The following is a 19,425-nucleotide window of genomic DNA, read 5'->3' as shown; positions in this document are numbered from 1 at the left end:
TTTCTTCCCATTTTGACCAGTTGATAATAAAGTATAAGAAAATAGAAGTTCATCCTGTGGATGAAAAGTTCAAATATGTTGTCAATGAAAAACCAGGAAGCTTAATTCTGTGCTGGTTGGAGTGTTGCTACTGTTTGTACTGCAATAGCTCCAAAGAGCACCTGTCTTGCATAGAGACTTTGTTATACTAGATACTGTACCAAGGCCTTGTCCCACGGCACTGGCAACCTATATATCAAGGACTAACAAAATAGTCAAGAGAAAGTAGCTGTGTTCCCACTTTCAGAAGAGAGAATAAGCCACAGGAATTTGGATTTCTCAAGAAACCTTCAGGAACTGAATGAATTCTCTAGTGAGCTTGGCAGATGCAGCAGGAACAAGGATGTGCTTATTTTATCACCGAGTTCTTTTGCTGAGGAAATTCAGTTACAAATTACAACATTGATCAGCTACGTAATGTTTTCACCTATGAAGAGAGGTCTACACAAATGTTGAAGCATGCTCAGTCTGGGCCTGAATGATCCGCAAAAGGAAATCCTGCAAAATGCAAAGCAGGATCTGGTCCAAGACTTAGGACAAAATGAACGTTTCCCCGTTTCCTTATTTTTTTATTGTTTTGTTTGCAAAGAAGGTGAGAGTCCCCATATTCTCCATTATCTTTAAATGATGAATATCAGTTAGGAACCATTTCAAGCTAGGTAAAATTATGGTTCATGCTGTGATATCAGTGTCTCTCCACCAGCTTCACCAGTCTTGATTTTCTATGGGGATGTCTTAAAACATTATGTTGCCATATATCCCCGTGTACAGACAACCAGCTTGTACTGTGGTATTAGGTATCAGTGCTGAACTGTTTTAACAGTGCCAGCTTTGATGCTCCATGCCTCCAGCTATGTCTAGCATATGAAAGTGTACAATCCGATCTATCTATTCAGTAAAGAGCCATTAGGAAACACTGAGTAAATGCCTATTAGAAGCATTATGTATGCAGATGTGCCTAACAGTCTTTCTAGTAGTGAACCATGGATAAATGCCTACTGATGAACAGACTGCAGAATCGTAATGGTTTGAGATAGACTGAATGCTTCCAGTTCTGCTTCCAATATTGGTGTAAGTCAGAGTAAAAATCTGATTTTGTAAAGAAAGTTGGCAGTACCCAAGTAATCAAGACCCTACCAGCTGGGACTGGTTTTTAGCATATTCTACCTGCCTCAAAACATTGATAGGGAAAAAGAAAGATCAGGATTAATCTGTGCTGTCCAGCCAAAAGACTAAGTGCTCTTGGTCAAGGTCACCCTGGAAAGCAGTAGCAGAGCTGAAAATTGAACTGAGATGCCCAGTGTTTAGCACAGATGCCTCAGCTCCAGCCCACCTCCAGAAAAGACCCGTCCCTCCATCCAAAAGGAGATGTCACCAGAGGTACACTCTGGTGCTGTTATATGATCACCAGAAGAAAAGACAGGCACTGAGAGGGCTTTTGATACAGCCAGAGGTATATTGCAAATGATTCTAAGTACGGAGAGGAAAATGAGCTAAAGCAAGGGCAAGACAATGAAGTTGGCTTTATAGAGTGGATGTAATTCTGCTGATATGCAGCAGCTCTCAGGAACTCAAGTTTCGTAACTGAAACCTTGTGGTGCTAAAAATGTAAGGCAGTGTGGGATTGTAATGCTATGTAAGGGACCTAGGGTAAACTTTGGTCTAATTCTGTATGTGCCCCACAGGATGAGAAGTGCTTTGGAGACATATTTGGGTCTTTCATGTCTGCCGCAAGCAATGTCACCTGATGATAATTCAAATGGGCATTTGCACCTTATAAAAAAATCATCCCCAGCAATCTACTCCAAATTTAAAATCCAGTACTTCACATCACAGAAGACACCACTCCCACTAAATATTTCCTAGGATGGAAGGAGCTGCCACAAAAAAATACCACTGTATTTTTTTACAGTGGTAATTTCCATGCCAAGGTGAATATGGGTGTTATATTCTGAGTGTGGGAGAAGCAAAACAAAACAAACCAAAATGACAGAAAGGCAAAAATGGCAAATCTCAGCAGTCAGCTAAGTATGTTCCTTTAAAGAGAAAAGAGATTTCCTATGACACTGTTCCCAGGAGCATCACTGTGGCTTAAAAGCATTCTCCTGTTTGGTGGAAGTTTGTGTGCCTGTTTGATTGAGTGGAAAGAGTGCAGGGGAAAAATGAGAACACAAATGTATGTTTTGGCTGCCATACAGTCAATACAGTAATAGGTCAGCAGAAACATCAAAACACAATCAAGAGCTGTCTTCAGGGCTGTGAGTGAGCAAAATTTGTTGGGCAATCAGCCAAGGGAAAGGAAAAGAGGTCTTCTGTTGTTCTTGTAGCTCATCAAGAGGCGCTAAAAAAGCAAATTGAAATATCTTTATATTGAAACTGGAATCTCTGTTGCAATGCATGTGCAGTTTCATTATGTGTAGTGTAACACAGCTGCCACTTTCTTTCCCCTGAGGTGACTAAACATTGGGGATGAGAAAGTTAATAGCGTGTATGTAAGTAGTTCCCATACAGTTTGTAGCATGGTGCAAGAATTTTCAAATAGTGAGTTTGAGGTGGATGCAATACTCAGGAGCATTAAAGCCAAGAGTAAGTGATGCAGGTCATTGCAAGTAAGTGGTTACAACTGGTTATGTATCTGCACTGTATATGTATCAACATTATAACTTTTGCAAATGTTGCTTTGCTCTAAAAACAAACCAAAACAAAACAAAACAAACAACTCAACCAGGAGCACCTGAGACTTTCAAGCCATTTTTTAGAACTTTTCTTCTTGAAAGACAAGGAAATAGTCAAGTCACCAGTGTTCATCTCTCAGAAGGAACCATAAGAGCTTATATAAGTGGCTTAAAACATTATATCCACATATGAAAGGGACACATGTATAAAGTTCCATATATCTGCACCTTCCAAGACTGGAAATAAGGACCCATTTTGCCAAAGGAGTCTGTGGTAGCCCTTTAGTGTTGGATTCAAGATTGTATTTCTTGTTCCGATGTCTGGTTTTACACGCTTTTTCAGTACAGAGAAAACTTTAAAATGACAACATTCTGATAATTTTTACCACAAAAAACAAATAACTTTCTCAAGCAATAGAAGTTTTAAGGTACAAGTAATTTCTTGCTCTTCCTATCACACTTCTTACTGGCCTTGGGGCAGGAATATGTTAGATGGAGAGAAAAAATGTACAAATTTAAAGAGAAGTGCTAACATTTCTGTGGCAGATTGATTTACATGAAAATGATAGATTGCTTGAAGCCTCCTGAAGATTTGATCTCATACAGAAGGCAAACCATTAAAAAGACATTATCAAATCGTCATGTGGCTCTACAACTGTGTTACATATTCCTTTATATGTTTGCATGGGTAACAGAAACAGAGGACTCAAAAGCATCTCTCGGGCTTGTGAAACCTAGCCCTTTGGTTCAGTACCAAGTGACTCTTCTGATTCTCTTCATTAGCTCAGTGGGCACCATTTCCAAAACAGTTAGGGAGTTTTGCTTTGCTTAACCAGCTGGAAAAGTGAACATCCTTCCTTTTGTGATAATGACCACCTTCAAGTTTCCAAAATAACTTTATTCACAGGCAGTTCATATGCAAGTATTTTTGTCAACGAGTGATTTTTAGCTTTACTGAATCTCTGTCCTGGCCTCTTAATATGCAGCCAGATTTGGTATGGGAGCTCCTCTGCTGGTCTGAAGAGCTTTCCTCTTACTCTTTCACTGCATGGGTGACTTGCATTCATATAGCAGGAAAAAGCATGATGATGATCTGGAAAGCATTTAAAGACTCTTTGTGGATGCTTCAGGAAAATTTTGGATCTAAAATAAGACTTCTAGAGACATGCAGTATTACAGAATCACAGAATGGTTGAGGTTGGAAGGGACATCTGGAGGTCATCTTGTCCAACCTGCAGCTGGTTGCCAGGACCAAGGATGGGGACTCCACAACCTCTCTGAACAACCTGTGCCAGTGTTTTGACTATCCTCCCAGTAAAAAAAAAAAAGGTTTGTCTTGTCTTTAAATGGAGCTTTCTGTATTTTGGTTTATGCCCATTGCCTCTTGTCTGTTCACTGGGCACCACTGAGGACAACTTGGCTCCCTCTTCTTCATTCCCTCCCCTCAGGTGTTTATGCAAATTGATAAGATTTCCCCGAGCCTTCTTTTCTCCAGGATGTACAGTCCCAGGTCTTTCAGCCTCTCCTCATATGACAGACGCTCCAGTCCCTTTATCATCTTGGTGGGCCTGGATTCACTTCAGTGTGGCCATGTCTCTCCTGTACTGGGTAGCCCAGCGCTGGACTCAGCACGCAGGGCTGAGCAGAAGGGAAGGATCACCTTCTCAGACCTGCTGGCTATGCTCTTCCTACTGCATGTCAGGGGGCTGTTTTGCTGCCAGGGTGCATTGCTGGCTCATGGTCAGCTTCCTGTGCACCAGGACCCCAAGTCCTCTTCTGCAGAGCTACTTTCCAGCCTCTACTTGTGCCGGGAGTTATTCCTCCCCAGACACGGGATGTATGGGATGTAGATGGCAAGATGTTGGCAGCAGGGCTGCAAGGTTGGCCTCTGTGAGAAACCCCCCCTTGTCCATGGGTCCAGAGGGCAGACACAGCCTCCAGGCCTGCAGCGGGGAGTCTCACTTGCTGCTGTCCCTCGCTGCTCCCTCCAGCATGGCTGAAAAGCCCTAGCTGAGAAGTGCTGTCGCTATGCCTTCTCCTTTGGAGGCTGGTACAGGAAATATCATAGGAAATGTAGTTTGAAAATGGAACAACACCCATCCTCTATAAAAATGCTCCATTAATGATTTTCTCTACATCCATGTATTGGTCTTGTTTTCATTCAAGCCATGGTTCTGCTAATCCCTGAGGGAAGAGCTTTTAATTCATTTTGGCACAGCTGTAGGATGTTATAGCCCAACCCAATAGGGGTATTTGTGCACATGTGAAAAGAGACGATATTCAAAGCCATACGTAGCTAAAGCTGCAAAATACCCACGCAAAACCCATGGATGAAATGCGTAGAAAAAGGCTTTGAAAATATGTCCTTAAAACATACAAATTCCCTTCCCAGTGATATATACCATGCGAGTGAAATAATATTGTAAATTAATTATTAGGCAGTCCAAATGTTTGTAGACTTCACCATAATGATCCTTTAGGATGTTTTTATCCCAGTAACAGAAATCTAGCTACAAGTACTTGTGAGGCATGATGGGGCAGGATAAACCTGCCTGTAAAGCTCATAAGGTGCTGTAATGAAAAGGCTTTCACCTTCACGTCTGGTAAGTTTGAAACATTGAGTACATGTCAGAAAAACTGACGTTGAGGCAACACAGCCTTTTTGGCCAAGAATTGGGGATATTCTTTTTCATTCTTATCACAGTCTTCTCACCAGGGGGCAACAGGGAAGAATGCAAAATTCCTCAGCTTGTAGTACAATGAACAAAGGGTTTTCATTTCTTCTGTTTCTGCATATGCAATGTAAGCTCTATTGCAAACAGCACCAGTAACACAATAACTTTTGCTTTTATTCCTTTCACATGAATAAAGGCAGATGACAACAGTTAGTACCATCATTATTTGCGACCCTCCCATGTGCATACATTGTAACAGCCAGAGCCAGATCTTCATATGCAGCCCTTACTACGAAGGCTCCTGAGTGCAACAGCTGCAGGGACTGGAATCTATAACTTAACTTGCATATCAAAGTTAAGTAATTTCATCTCTCTGAGCACACAAGTCTATTCTGCAGATCAAACTACCCACAAAAGGCTATAAATTACATGAGCATACGTTGTATTAATCAATCAGCACAACTGATCCATACCAGGTGATTTCTTCATGGCAGTTTTAACAACCTGCACTCAAAAAAGGGCTGTTTTCTGCAGCATAATTTGTCAAAAGCCTTCAGGACATTAGGATTCATTCTCCAGGTTTGCCACAAAACAGGGGTTTTTATTACCAGAATATTAATGTGATATCTGAGGGGATCTAATTCAGTTCCACTGTGAAAAGTGATTGGAAGTCTAACTATACTAACAGGGTCACCCACCTAGATTCATCAACCCTTGCATGAAGCAGTGTATAACAGCCTGAGAAGACCAACAGTAAGCCCCAGCTTCCTTCTAATATGTCCCATATCAATTTGCAAAGTACAGGTCACCAGGAATAACCAAGGAACACTCAAGACAGACCTGTTTTGACACTCATCTCCTAATGTGCTGTTGCCCAAATTCAACAAAGAAGTTTGAAAATACATCATTTCTCCAGTATATCCATATAAGCATCTTCTGTAGTTGCCAAATTTAAAGTGTACTCTGAAAATGTTTTCTGACATATGATCTTTATACTGTTTATTTGTTTTACTTTTTTTTTTAAACTTTCTAAGTATTGGGTCTTTAATGAATTGTGACACGTACTTTACGTTTGCTCATTATTAGCCTGACATGTGGCCTTTGTTTCCTCTAGCAACCTGTGGGTGGTCATGCACTCACCTGTGAGCTTTGTATGAGCTAAGCTACCAGACATGCAAGACTGATTTTATTGAAAACCAAATGACTATCCCAGAATTGCTTTCATCTAACTGGAAAAAGCTCTGTTTCTCTAAAGCCAGCCATGCAGTGCACTGAAGCCAAGAAAATGTCTCTCATTGACATCCCTGGGCTTTGGCTTGGGCCCCTTGCCAATGTTTTATTTAAATGGGCTTTTAACAGTTTCATATATTCAACTCCTACCAATTCTCAAGTTCAAAAAGAGTAAACATGTTCTAGAGTTGAATTGTAATGTATGCTCTTCAAATCCGTGTTGCTAGTAAAAATATTCATTTGATTACAGTGGCTGGCTGCCACTGTAGTTTATTTTGAAAGTACAAGCTGGTGCTGTGCTCTTCTGAAATCTGAGACTGGAAATTAGGCACAAGTGTCATATGTACAAAAGAAAAACTATCAAAGATCTGAGACCTCTGGAGTGATGGGGAGGGGAAATAGGAAAAGAAAGAAGAAACATCTGCAGCAAGCCCTAGGAAAGGGAGAAACACGAAGGCGCAGCACCCCACAGAAGGAAAAGGGGAAGAAACTTTGAGAAATGACTCTGCCAGGCTGAGGCTCTGCAGATTTCTCACTCTCCCACTTCAAAGACTTTCACACCATCTCAGGGCTGCCACCAAGGGCTGTCGTGGTTTAACCCCAGCCGGCAACTAAGGCCCACCCAGCCGCTTGCTCACTCCCCCCTGGTGGGACGGGGAAGAGAATCAGAAGAGTAAAAGTGAGAAAGCTTGTGGACTGAGATAAAGACAGTTTAATAGGGAAAGCAAAAGCCATGCACACAAGCAAAGCAAAACAAGGTATTCACTCACTCCTTCCCATGGGCAGGCCGGTGTTCAGCCATCTCCAGGAAAGCAGGGCTCCATCACACATAATGGTTACTTGGGAAGACAAACCCCATCACTCCAAATGTCCCCCCTTCCTTCTTCTTCCCCAGCTTTATATGCTGAACATGACACCATATGGTCTGGAATATGCCTTTGGTCAGTTGGGGTCAGCTGTCCCAGCTGTGCCCCCTCCCAGCTCCTTGTGCACCTGGCAGAGCATGGGAAGCTGAAAAGTCCTTGATTTAGTATAAGCTCTACTTAGCAACAACTAAAACATCTCTGTATTATCAACATCAGTTCAGTCCAATAGTTTCAAGCTCCAGAAAACAAAGTGGTTTTTATTACTATTATGTGTATATTGCCCTCAGTGTTGGCCAATTGTCTCTTTCTTTTCTGAAAACTGTATTCTATTATAAAGTCTGATGAAACTGAAGTGGAGAATTGCATTATATATAAAGAAATTCAGAAAGGTTTAAATTCATAATATATTTATTAAAAAAATACAATTTGAGGATGTTGAGATATTTAGGGCATTTTGTATTCATTATTATTTTATGTGTAGCTTGCTGTTACATAAAATACTGAAGTAGTCTGTGGGGAATTAATTTAGGGCTTAAAGGTGCTAGAGGAAGACACACACTTAGCACATGAGCTAGGATGCTTTGTATGTTATTTGGAGATATTATTATATCGGGGAGGCAGGCTCACAGCCATGCATACTGCACAGCTGCCAAAGGACAGCACTAGCCCTGCCATTCAAGGCATGGCAGGAGTTAATGCTGAGTTTTCCTCTTCCTCTCCAAAGCTGACCAATGCAGGTCAACACTCTTCTTCCACCTTTCCACGTTATGACAAAGCCAGGTTATTCACCTTGAAAATACAGTTTTTAATATTAGTCAGTGTTATGCACCGTGTCTAGTTTGCAGCTAAAAAAAACCCTAAAGACTTTCTTCACCTCTAGCTTAACCCATTTTGAAGTAAAACTGCAAGAGTGAATCAAGCCTTTCTGGCTTCCAAATGAAGTGCCATAACGCCAGCAGCGTGGTGGCACCTACATGGAATTCAGAAGCTGGACAGAATTTGAGCTGCATGGCTCAATCCTGCCAGGAGGTTTGAAAGCTTAGAGGTAAAACAGGAGGGAGGGTTGCTGGAGAAAAAAATAATTATCTAGGTATAACTGCTTGACATGATGGTCATTTTCATTGACTATAATAACTTTCATTAACATTATTGAACAAGAATTATAGACCTTATTTTCAAACTTCTATTTCCTTATAGGCAATTCATTTTACTTCTTATTTCCAATACATTATTAATTCTACCTTGCATCCTATCTCATTCTGTTTTATCTCTTTTGGATGCCCAGTTACTTTTAATTAAATATTAATAACCATCTTTTAATTTATCCTGTAATTTGGAAACAAAAGAGAAGAGCGCTGCAGTGGTTCTAGACTTTCTGAAGGACAATATTTCTGTGAGGTGATGGAGGAATCTGAATGGCAATGCATCGATCTCAATGAATATCTGTCCCAGGCTGACAGCACACCAATTGTCCTGCCACTCTTATCCTGTGGAGGTAGCAGATAATTTGCGGAGCTGTGTGGAAATGTCAAAACAGATAAAGGGCTACCCTCCACGTTTCGTACATCCAGGAGGGATGTTCTTGTGGGAACCAGCATCTGCGAGACAGAAAGATCAGCTCCTTAGACCAAACAAATGTATTTCAGCTTTGGAGATGGGTCTCTATTTCTGGGGTTTTTCCAAAGCCTCTGTGGCAGGATATGAGCATCAGGCATTCAGGTCACAGGCAATCTCTGCCTGGCATTGTCTGGAAATCAGGAATCTCTGCGGCATGTTGAGCTGAGCATTCAAAATTCCTTTTATCATAGGACTTTGGCGCTCTGGCATTGTTACTAGAAGCACTAACTGAAGATAAGCCACTATTTACTGAGGATACCCTCACGACTCGAGCAGCGGGAGGGTCACTGCTGTGTCTCAAGATTTTTGGGGTCAGGTCTGGGATGTTTCCTGGCCTCTGATCATTGATTTTCTTATTAGGCAAGAAGACAGTAAATGTCCTTCCCAGGTCAATGATAAAAGAAACATTTCACACTGACTTTCCTTCTTGGTGCTGTTTTCGAGTTTAGACCATGGCTACTCAGAATACCCTCAAGCAGTGATGTATGGGTGCAGTCAAGGATATTGTCACGTTATCAATAGAATGATGAGGGACATTAAACATGATAACATGTCATTCTGAATCAACTTTAAAGTCTCTTGTTTCGGGACAAGTTGTAAAGTGATTATTCATTTTAGATAGAAGTTGGTGCAGATTTATTCTTGTCTTCTTTTTCCTAAAAACGATGGATAATAAGATCTTTTTAAGCTGCCTGAGGAATTGAGAATCTTTATCCTTTGGGTGAGGTTGATACCTCTGACCAAGTTCGTGAAGTTTGCTAATGTGTGCAGTGTACTAAATCAGGTTTGCCTTAGACCTCACCCTGCTTTGCAAATTAAACACAAATAAACAACCCCCTCCATGTTCTTGGACTAATGCATTTCCATATTTTTCCCTGTAATTAAAAAATGCTTGATTCAAATGGAAGCTTTGTACTCATAACTTGAGAATGTGATGTTGTATGATGGCCATGCAGGGAAAATGCTTTTTGTTCAAAAATAAACATGATTCTGCCATCTGCCACTCAGAGTTTTCTTTAAAAAACCAGCAGGCAACACTTAGAAGATAAGGATTTCTCCTATTACATACCTACCCAGACAGACATGCCTTTTAGATCTGGACATAGGTTCCCAGCACTGTGCATTAATAAATTAACCACCTGTTTCAGAAAGATTTAAAAGACTTCACTGAGTGTTATTCAAATGAATCCTACCTATGCAAAATTTATCTATTTTTATTTTATCTACAACAGTTCAGAAGGTGCTAAAGGACAAGAAGAGGCCAGAATTTATAAGCATTCAAGAAGGAAATTTGGTGAACTAAAAGATTGTAATTATTGTTGGAATAGAGGATTGATCATTTCCTTTCAGGGTAATTGGTTCAAATCCAACCTAAGATGCTCAATTGCAGGTACATGCATGTGTGTGTGTGTGTGTGTGTGTGTGTGTATATGAATTTTTATTCAGCTGAGTAACAGCTGAGTGTCTGTAACTATTCATGTGTCTGTAACATTCACAAAACTACTCAAGTATATGTTGGGAAATTAAGGGCCTAAGTCTGTATTTTGTGGAAATTGTTACTATTTGATTTATAATGCAGCATACTGGTATACAGGTACTTGTAGAAAATGACAAAGCTAAAATATGGATGCCAGTAGGCCAGCTGTTAACGCAGCTGGAATTAAACAAGGATTTCCCCTTTTTCCCAAAGAAACATGGAAAGCAAACTCTTATCAGCTTGTGTTCATTGGAAAGCTGGCAGGCTATTGACTACTGTCCCTTGCACTGCCAAATCCTGCCTTGTTACCTTTTCTTCTCTCGTTTGTAGCTACCTCTTGTCCCTCTACCTATCTGTACATTGTAATTTCTTTAGGGCAGACATCGTCTTTCTCTTATATGCTTGTGCATAATCCCAGTCCATTAACAGCCCTGAAACACATGTTAAGTAACATTCAGCATCAGGAGAGATCTAGGACCACAAGCTGATACTATCTATGCTAACAATAACCCTATAAATAAATGGGCCACAGATTTAATGTAGTTTGCTTTATTTTTATATTTATTATGATTTTACTAATATTATTGCTAATATAATTATGAATATAATGCTCTGACTTATTAAGGAGCATGGACACTTGTAAGGACCTGATAAATTTTGAGACAGCATTTCAAACATTACTTGTTCAGTAGTTCTGGGTGGTTTATAAAGCCACACTATGTTGTTAGTTTAGAAAACTAATATTTCAGTTGTGGATTATTTTTTTCCTTTCTCGCTTGCTACACATACATAGACTGAAACAAAAATGCATCCACAGCTAAAATACTTCTATGTATACACAATATTTTGCTTTCTAGTAGCAAGGGACTGGCCTCATGTTTTCTTCATTGCAGAGGCATGATTTTTAAAAGACTGGAGTTTTTAGACATTCTTTTCATCTCAAGCTTAAAGAGATTTTTAACACCAAAAATTGGCAATAAAAAGTTATCTAGACAGGAATAAAATTTAAACATTTCATCATTGCAAATATTTTCCATTTGGAAAGTGACACTGAGCATTGTCATAATATTTATGGGGTGTGGGGCAAATATTGGGTTGGCAACATTTGAAAATCACATAAAAGAGAAGACTGACTAGGATTTCCAAAAACCTCCACAAAAAAAGGTGATTGGATAATATAATATCCAATATATGAGGTATCTATATATATCTATATCATATTCTAATGGTACAGTAGATCTTGTGATACAGAGTGCAGTTCTGGTCATGTCCCTTTAGAACGGATATTGGGGTTTTAGATTACAGGAACGATTAGACTTCTGTACAAAATGCTGTTATTTATTTGCCATTAAAAAACAATAAAAAGACATATGATCAGGCTACCAATCAAAAGAAATAAAAAAAGAAAAAAAAGGCAAAGGAATTGCTGACAGTAAATGCCATTTTACTTCTGTTTTATAATAATACTAGATAAGCAATTAATTTAAAGTTAACAAAAGGAATTATTATTTTACATAACATACAATTAGCTTGTAAAATTCTTTGTCAGAAGCTATGACTGAAGTTGAGAACATAAACCAGCCTCTATGGATTAAGTTTTTTAAAACTTCACAAGTGAATTAGGTGGGACTTTTTGCACTATGGGAATGAAGACGGAAGAATTTCCCAAGATGAAATAAATGCCTGAAATAATTTTTTTTGTATCTTCCTTGAAGGCATGTTCCAGGCTATTGTTTAAGACATTGTTCTAGGTTGAGTCAACCACCACATCAGTTCTTACATATCTTTATGAAAAGGTCATTCTTCAATGAAGATTAAGGTATAAATACCAATCTTATGTACAGTGTCATAAGCGAGATGATGTCATATTTTAGGTGCTGTTTCATCCATTCAAGTATCCTCCTGAATGATGAGATAATTTTGATGCAACTGGTAAATCAATTTTTGGGGAAGGCTATTTTGAAGAAGCTTTGGGAGGCCTAATAATCTTTAAACAGACAAATATCATGTCGGGCCTTTGCTCTGAACCAATTATCTTAAGCAAAATTGCTAATTAGGATTGGTCTGCCTATCCAAATAGTGCTTGGGGGTATCATCAAATAATGCTTGAACAGCTCTGAAGAAACATACTGCTTTCCACAGCTAAGGACGTAGAAAGCCTAAAATGGCTGAAAGATTACTGCAGATAAGGAAACAAATCCAGCTGCTGAGAAAACTAGAGAGACAAAAATATTTGCAAATTCTTCCTTATAACATAGTCGTTGCAACACTGAATTAGACATTGACTCCTCTGTGCAAAGGCTACTTTTCCTGCAGGTGCCATCCGTTTCATGAGTCTCTGCTTGCCTTCAGAGGGCAAGCCTTCAGACAGGAAAGCCTTGGTCGGATACAGCAGTTAGCAGAGTCCCTCTCACACAAACAGCAACTTGCTGCAGCTCTTCTTGCTTCAAAGTAGTATTTCATCTCTTTCCAAATCGTATTCCATAGAGTAAAGGAAATATCACGCTGAGATTGTCAGCAACATTCCTCACTGCTAAAGTGGCTTCCTTTGAACAGCTGTTAAGATACCATTTTAGCTTCACATTTGCTCTGAAGGGATAGCAAATAATGAGTGTAAGTTGGGAAAAAAAAATTAATTCCTAGGCAGACACCTTATTTGTATTGCACTTACTGTCGGCCAGCAGCAGCGCCCATTTGTTTTTAACTGACACTCGGACCCCATGTCCTACTGCGCGAGATGAAACACAACGAGGGAGTAATCGCTCCTCTCTCTTACCTTAGGGCAAAAAGGCTGGTGTTGCTGCAGACTTGAGTCCCGGGGGGAAACAAACCAAGCAGCACATTTTGCTGTGTCTGTGCCTGTGTGGATAAAATACAATGGAAACCAAGGGCACGATTCAAATCCCATAAAACAAGCCCCTGTGAGTATTCCTGGAAAAGTCTTCTTGTATGCCTTCTAGCATCACTTCCCACTACAGGGAAGTGCCAATGGTGGAGTGACTGCAGTAGCACTTCTTCCATTGTCTCATCCTAAAATGGGGAGCAGAAAGTCCTCAAGGGAAGGATGCAGGGAATGGCTTTAGCTTTTCAGCTCTGCGAGGGGCAAGGGGAAAAACAGTGCAAAGTCTCATCACGCTCGTATGACTGCTTTGGCTGCAGTCGGTGACACAGCAGAAACCCTCCCCATCTCCCTAAAACCAGCAACAGGACGTAGTGCAGACAGAAAAGTCACACTGAACACTGCTTTTACAGCAAAAATGCAAAGGGAGAGAAGTGGTTTATGAATTATTTTATGTGTATGAGATGTCTTAAAGCACGGTAAAAGCTAACAAAGATGTTACTGTGCTGGTTTTGGCTGGGATAGAGTTAATTTTCTTCACAGTAGCTAGTGTGGGGCTCTGTTTTAGATTTGTGCTGAAAACAGTGTTGATAACACAGGGATGTTTTTGTTACTGCTGAGCAGTGCCTACACAGAGTCAAGGCCTTTTCTGCTTCTCACCCCACCCCACCAGCGAGGAGGCTGGGGGTGCACAAGGAGCTGGGAGGGGGCACAGCTGGGACAGCTGACCCCAACTGACCATATGGCGTCGTGCTCAGCCTGTAAAGTGGGGGAGAAGAAGAAGGAAGGGGGGACATTTGGAGTGATGGCGTTTGTCTTCCCAAGTCACTGTTACGCGTGATGGAGCCCTGCTTTCCTGGAGATGGCTGAACACCTGCCTGCCCATGGGAAGTAGTGAATGAGTTCCTTACTTTGCTTTGCTTGTGTGCACGGCTTTTGCTTTCCCTATTAAACTGTCTTTATCTCAACCCATGAGTTTTCTCACTTTTGCTCTTCCAATTCCCTTCCCCATCCCACCGAGGGGGAGTAAGTGAGCGGCTGGGTGGGGCTTAGTTGCTGGCTGGGGTTAAACCACAACAGTTACATATCAGTAAGTTCAATAATTTTGTTGCCAATAACTCTATGACAATTTAATGTTGCTTTTCATTACCACTTTTTCTGGAGTTGAACAAAATGCAGCAACTACTTCCCTTTATGTATCCTAAGGGCATAATAGGACAATGCTTGTTGTTCGTAGAATAATGGTCAGAACAGCTTTGCATAACCACTTACAGTCAAAACTCATTTGCAATATTTGTATCAACTACTTACATGGAACATTTTTGGCTCCTACCTGGTTTGCAGGAATTTTGGCTGAATTTCAAGACAAGCTTTTAAAGCTGATTTGAACCAACATTACATCAACTGAAGCTAAGGAAAAGCTTTGCATGAACAAAAAATAAGAGGTACTTTGGATTCTTATATGATCCATATACCTATTTTGCTTTTTCCTTAAAAATTTGTGTAAAAAGATAATTTAAAAAATTTCAATCACATATATCATTTGTCTTGAATCAGCGAATTTATCATAGTTTCAACTCTGTGTGAAATATGATAATAGAATAGCAAGCAAGCCCATATTGTTGTTCAGTGTTAAGGTCTGATAAATTTAATTCTCTCATTTAAACTTATCGAATTTACACTATATTATTTTTGCAGGATAATACTATTTTCCTAGTTAGTGTATCATATTAAAATTGAGATTATCTCATGCTTATTTTGAATAATAACTCATTCCACAAATAAACAATTCACCGTGTGGTAATCTACATAGGTAATACCGGTACCATGCTCCAGGCTGAATCCAGCCCTGATTGTGCCACTATCATCCAAATGGAGCTGTATGAAATAAAGTGGGATTATCTGTATGCTAATCCCATAAAATCAAGATGTAAAAATGTCCCTTAGACACCAGTACAGTTGTATAGGTCATAAAAGCTAAGCAACGTCTAGAGTTTGGTAGGTTACTTCCACAGTTGTATAATTATTTGAAGGAAAGCTGTAGCAGTGCAATCTTTGCTGACACTTGGAAAATACAGTAAATACGTTGCAGAACACGTCAAATGCTCTCAGCTTTGTGTATAACACTGAACTTTTATGAAGTGTGTTATTGTTACGGATTAACTACAACATTACCTTTTAATAGGATCATAAATCTTTAATTACAGTTCAATATGGTACCAACTAAAATTGCTTTTGGAATGAAACATTTTTATTAAATGATATGAATAAGAAATTTCTTTCAGAGGTAAAGAAATCATAACTTCTCAGGGAGAAGTTAAGGCATGCAAAACTCCCACTGACTTCAAAGGATGCCAGTGTCTGCCCACTGATTAACATGGAATTTACCTAGTCTGCCACTACTATTTTTACTACTTTTAATGCCCATTAAAAATTCAGGTCCCTCTGTGCTTGTTACGTTTATACTTGTTCTTTAAATTCACAATGGTGACAGCTCTAATTATGTAAGAGATCTTATCCCAGGCAAGTGGCTCGGCACGACATCTTTTTCTGCTGTCAAAGATCAAGGCAGTGGAGAAACAGCAGGTTGGTGGAGAGACAGTTTTCTTCAAGAAACAAGAGTGTTCATTGAAACTATATTAAAACTACCACTGGAATTTCTTGCCAGTTGAAACATGAATGTCCATAACTGTCATTGCATCTGCAATTTCAGCTCCAGCTTAGTTAGCTTCCCTGCGTTGACCTTTCCGAACACTTTTCTCCTCAGGCTCTGAGGCTGCGTGTGGTAGGAGGGCTGTGCACAGGGAGGCAACTTTGTGCCTCAGTGATGGAGCTCAAATGCTGTAGTGAAAGTTTTTAAAACATGCAAAACTGCATATTATTGCTTGGAGGGATATTTTAGGCATCTCCCAAAGGGATAATTCCTAGGACCAAAGCTTTAATTCCCATTGTGCTCAGTTCAGAGGGCACCCAGGAGGAGGCCCACAGAGCGGGAGACGTGGGACAGACAGTATATCTGCTCCTGAGAGTTTATAATGCCGTTAAATATTTTCCTGTTAGTTTAGTCTTCAACATTTTATTTTGCTTTGTTTTTCAAACAGCAGCTGACTTTTATACGGGAACATGTTTTGGACTGTACCCTTGGATTACACCCATGAATGGAAAGGCAATATAGCCTACCCACTCCTAAACTTTCATTCAAGGTGAAGAGGAAATCTCTGCCAAACAGAGTGAGCTGCACTAAGAAAATTTTCTTTGCAGCTGTGTCCTGAATGGATGTGTGAAGAGGTAACACTTCAAGTGCAAGGCAATTGAATTGCAAGAATTCTTTCTTGCAAGGCTAGTTCTACCCAATTGCAAGGCAAAAGGGGACACTGTTTTTACAGAAAATATTTTTCAGCCCACTGATGTAAAACCTAATATTTCCTTATTAGAGTATATGACGCAGGGAATTCTTTCACACTTGCAGATACGCTGGGCAAAGCAAATCTTCACTTGCATTTGGTGAAGCTGCATCACAACAGCTGCTGGTTTCAGAAGTCCTTTCCACTCTTTGTAACTATAAAATATCATTGTCAAGCAAGGTTAGTATTGGTCCCAAGGCTGTTCCACAGGCTGTCAATTAAAAGATAAAATTAAGGTGATTTTGCAAGTGAAACTGAATTTGAATTCTTTGTATGCAAATGTGCCTAACTGACATGTTCTTACTACAAAGATTAAAACACAGAGAAAGCTACCTCTGTATCATTCCCCTTATCCCTCTCTTGACTGGCATTACTGTCCTCATGCCTTTTTTTTTTTTAAACTGTCTCTGCTTTCCTCTCAGATCTGGGGTATCAACATCATGTTTCAAAGGTAAGACTGCAACACATTAGCTTTTACTAACTTGAAAAACCATAGGAAGTGAAGCGGCAGTAGCACAGGCGTCAGTCTGGCTAGACTGCGTACCCAAAAGCTATGGCAGGTGGAGACAGTTTGCGCTGAAATTCATGACAGTACTTCCATGCTGGCATGGCCATCGAAGTTAACTAGTTTAAAGGTAACACTGATACTGACTCCCTACTCTGTAATCCTCCAAATACATGTAGATACAACTTAACACAGCCCTGACTATTGTACTTGCTTCTGTCCTTCAGAAATAACTTTTGTCCTGTGGTCCAGAAGCAGTCATAACGTTGCCATTGGTTAGCTGGCAAACTTGCAAGTTTGAATGTTTTTGCAATAAAAATTCAACAGGAATTTTGCTTCCCACAGTTACTGAGTCTCGCGGCATGTGGTGAATATCTCCAAAATATTTGTCTGCTGGAAATACAATTCAGCAGAGAGGAAACAGTCTAGAAGGTTCCTGGAGTGTGTGGCAGATAACTCCCTGACACAGCTGGTGAGTGATCCAACTAGGGAAGGCGCCCGCTGGACCTCTTGTTTGTGAACAGAGAAGGACTTGTGAGTCATGTGGTGGTTGGAGGCCATCTTGGGCAGAGTGATCACGAAATGATAGAGTTTTTGATACATGGAGAAGCGGCGAGGGGGGTCAGAAAACTGCCACCTTAGACTTCCGGAGGGCCGACTTTGGCCTGTTTAGGAGACTGGTCGACAGAGTCCCCTGGGAGGCAGCCCTAAAGGGCAAAGGAGTCCAGGAAGGCTGGACATCCTTTAAGGAGGAAGTCCTAAAGGCACAAGAGCGGGCTGTCCCCAGGTGCCGAAAGATGAGCCGGCAGGGAAGAAGACCGGCCTGGCTGAATAGAGAGCTCTGGCTAGAACTCTGGAAGAAGGGGCAGGCAAGTCAAGAGGACTACAAAGGTGTAGCGAGGTTTTGCAGGGAGAAAATTAGAAGGGCCAAAACTGAGCTAGAGCTCAATCTGGCTTCTGCTGTAAAAGGCAACAAAAAATACTTCTTCAAATACATTAGCAGCAAAAGGAGAGCTAAGGAGAATCTCCAGCCTCTAGTAGATGAGAGAGGCAACACAGTGACCAAGTATGAGGAAAAGGCTGAGGTACTCAATGCCTTCTTTGCCTCAGTCTTTAATAGTAGGGCCAATTGTTCTCTGGGTACCCAGCCCCCCGAGTTGGAAGATAGGGACAGAAACCAGAATGGAGCCCCCATAATCCAGGGGGAAATGGTTAGTGACCTGCTGCACCACTTAGACACTCACAAGTCTCTGGGGCCTGATGAGATCCACCCGAGAGCACTGAAGAAACTGGCAGAAGTGCTCACCAAGCCCCTTTCCATCATTTACCAGCAGTCCTGGCTAACTGGGGAGGTTCCAGCTGCCTGGAGATTAGCAAATGTGACACCCATCTTCAAGAAGGGCCAGAAGGAGGACCCGGGGAACTACAGGCCTGTCAGCCTGACCTCAGTACCGGGGAAGCTGATGGAGCAGATCATCCTGAGTGCCATCACACGACATGTAGATGATAACCAAGGGATCAAGCCCAGCCAGCATGGGTTCAGGAAAGGCAGGTCCTGCTTGACCAACCTGATCTCCTTCTACAACAAGGTGACCCACCTAATGGATGAGGGAAAGGCTGTGGATGTTGTCTATCTAGGCTTCAGTAAAGCCTTTGACACGGTTTCCCACAGCATTCTCCTGGAGAAACTGGCTGCTCATGGCTTGGATGGGTGTATACTTCACTGGGTAAAAAACTGGCTGGATGGCTGGCCCAAAGAGTGGTGGTGAATGGAGTTTACTCCAGTTGGCGGCCGGTCACAAGCGGTGTTCCCCAGGGCTCAGTGTTGGGGCCAGTTCTGTTTAATATCTTTATCAATGATCTGGACAAAGGGATCGAGTGCACCCTCAGTAAGTTTGCAGACGACACCAAGGTGGGCGGGAGTGTTGATCTGCTTGAGGGTAGGAAGGCTCTGCAGAGGGATCTGGACAGGCTGGATCGATGGGCCGAGGTCAATTGTATGTGGTTCAACAAGGCCAAGTGCAAGGTCCTGCACTTGGGCCACAGCAACCCCATGCAACGCTACAGACTTGGGGAAGAGTGGCTGGAAAGCTTCCCA

The sequence above is a fragment of the Ciconia boyciana genome, chromosome 1, assembly GCF_034638445.1.
Source record: "Ciconia boyciana chromosome 1, ASM3463844v1, whole genome shotgun sequence".
Taxonomy (NCBI): Eukaryota; Metazoa; Chordata; class Aves; order Ciconiiformes; family Ciconiidae; genus Ciconia; species Ciconia boyciana.
Note: the sequence above shows the minus strand (reverse complement) of the source record.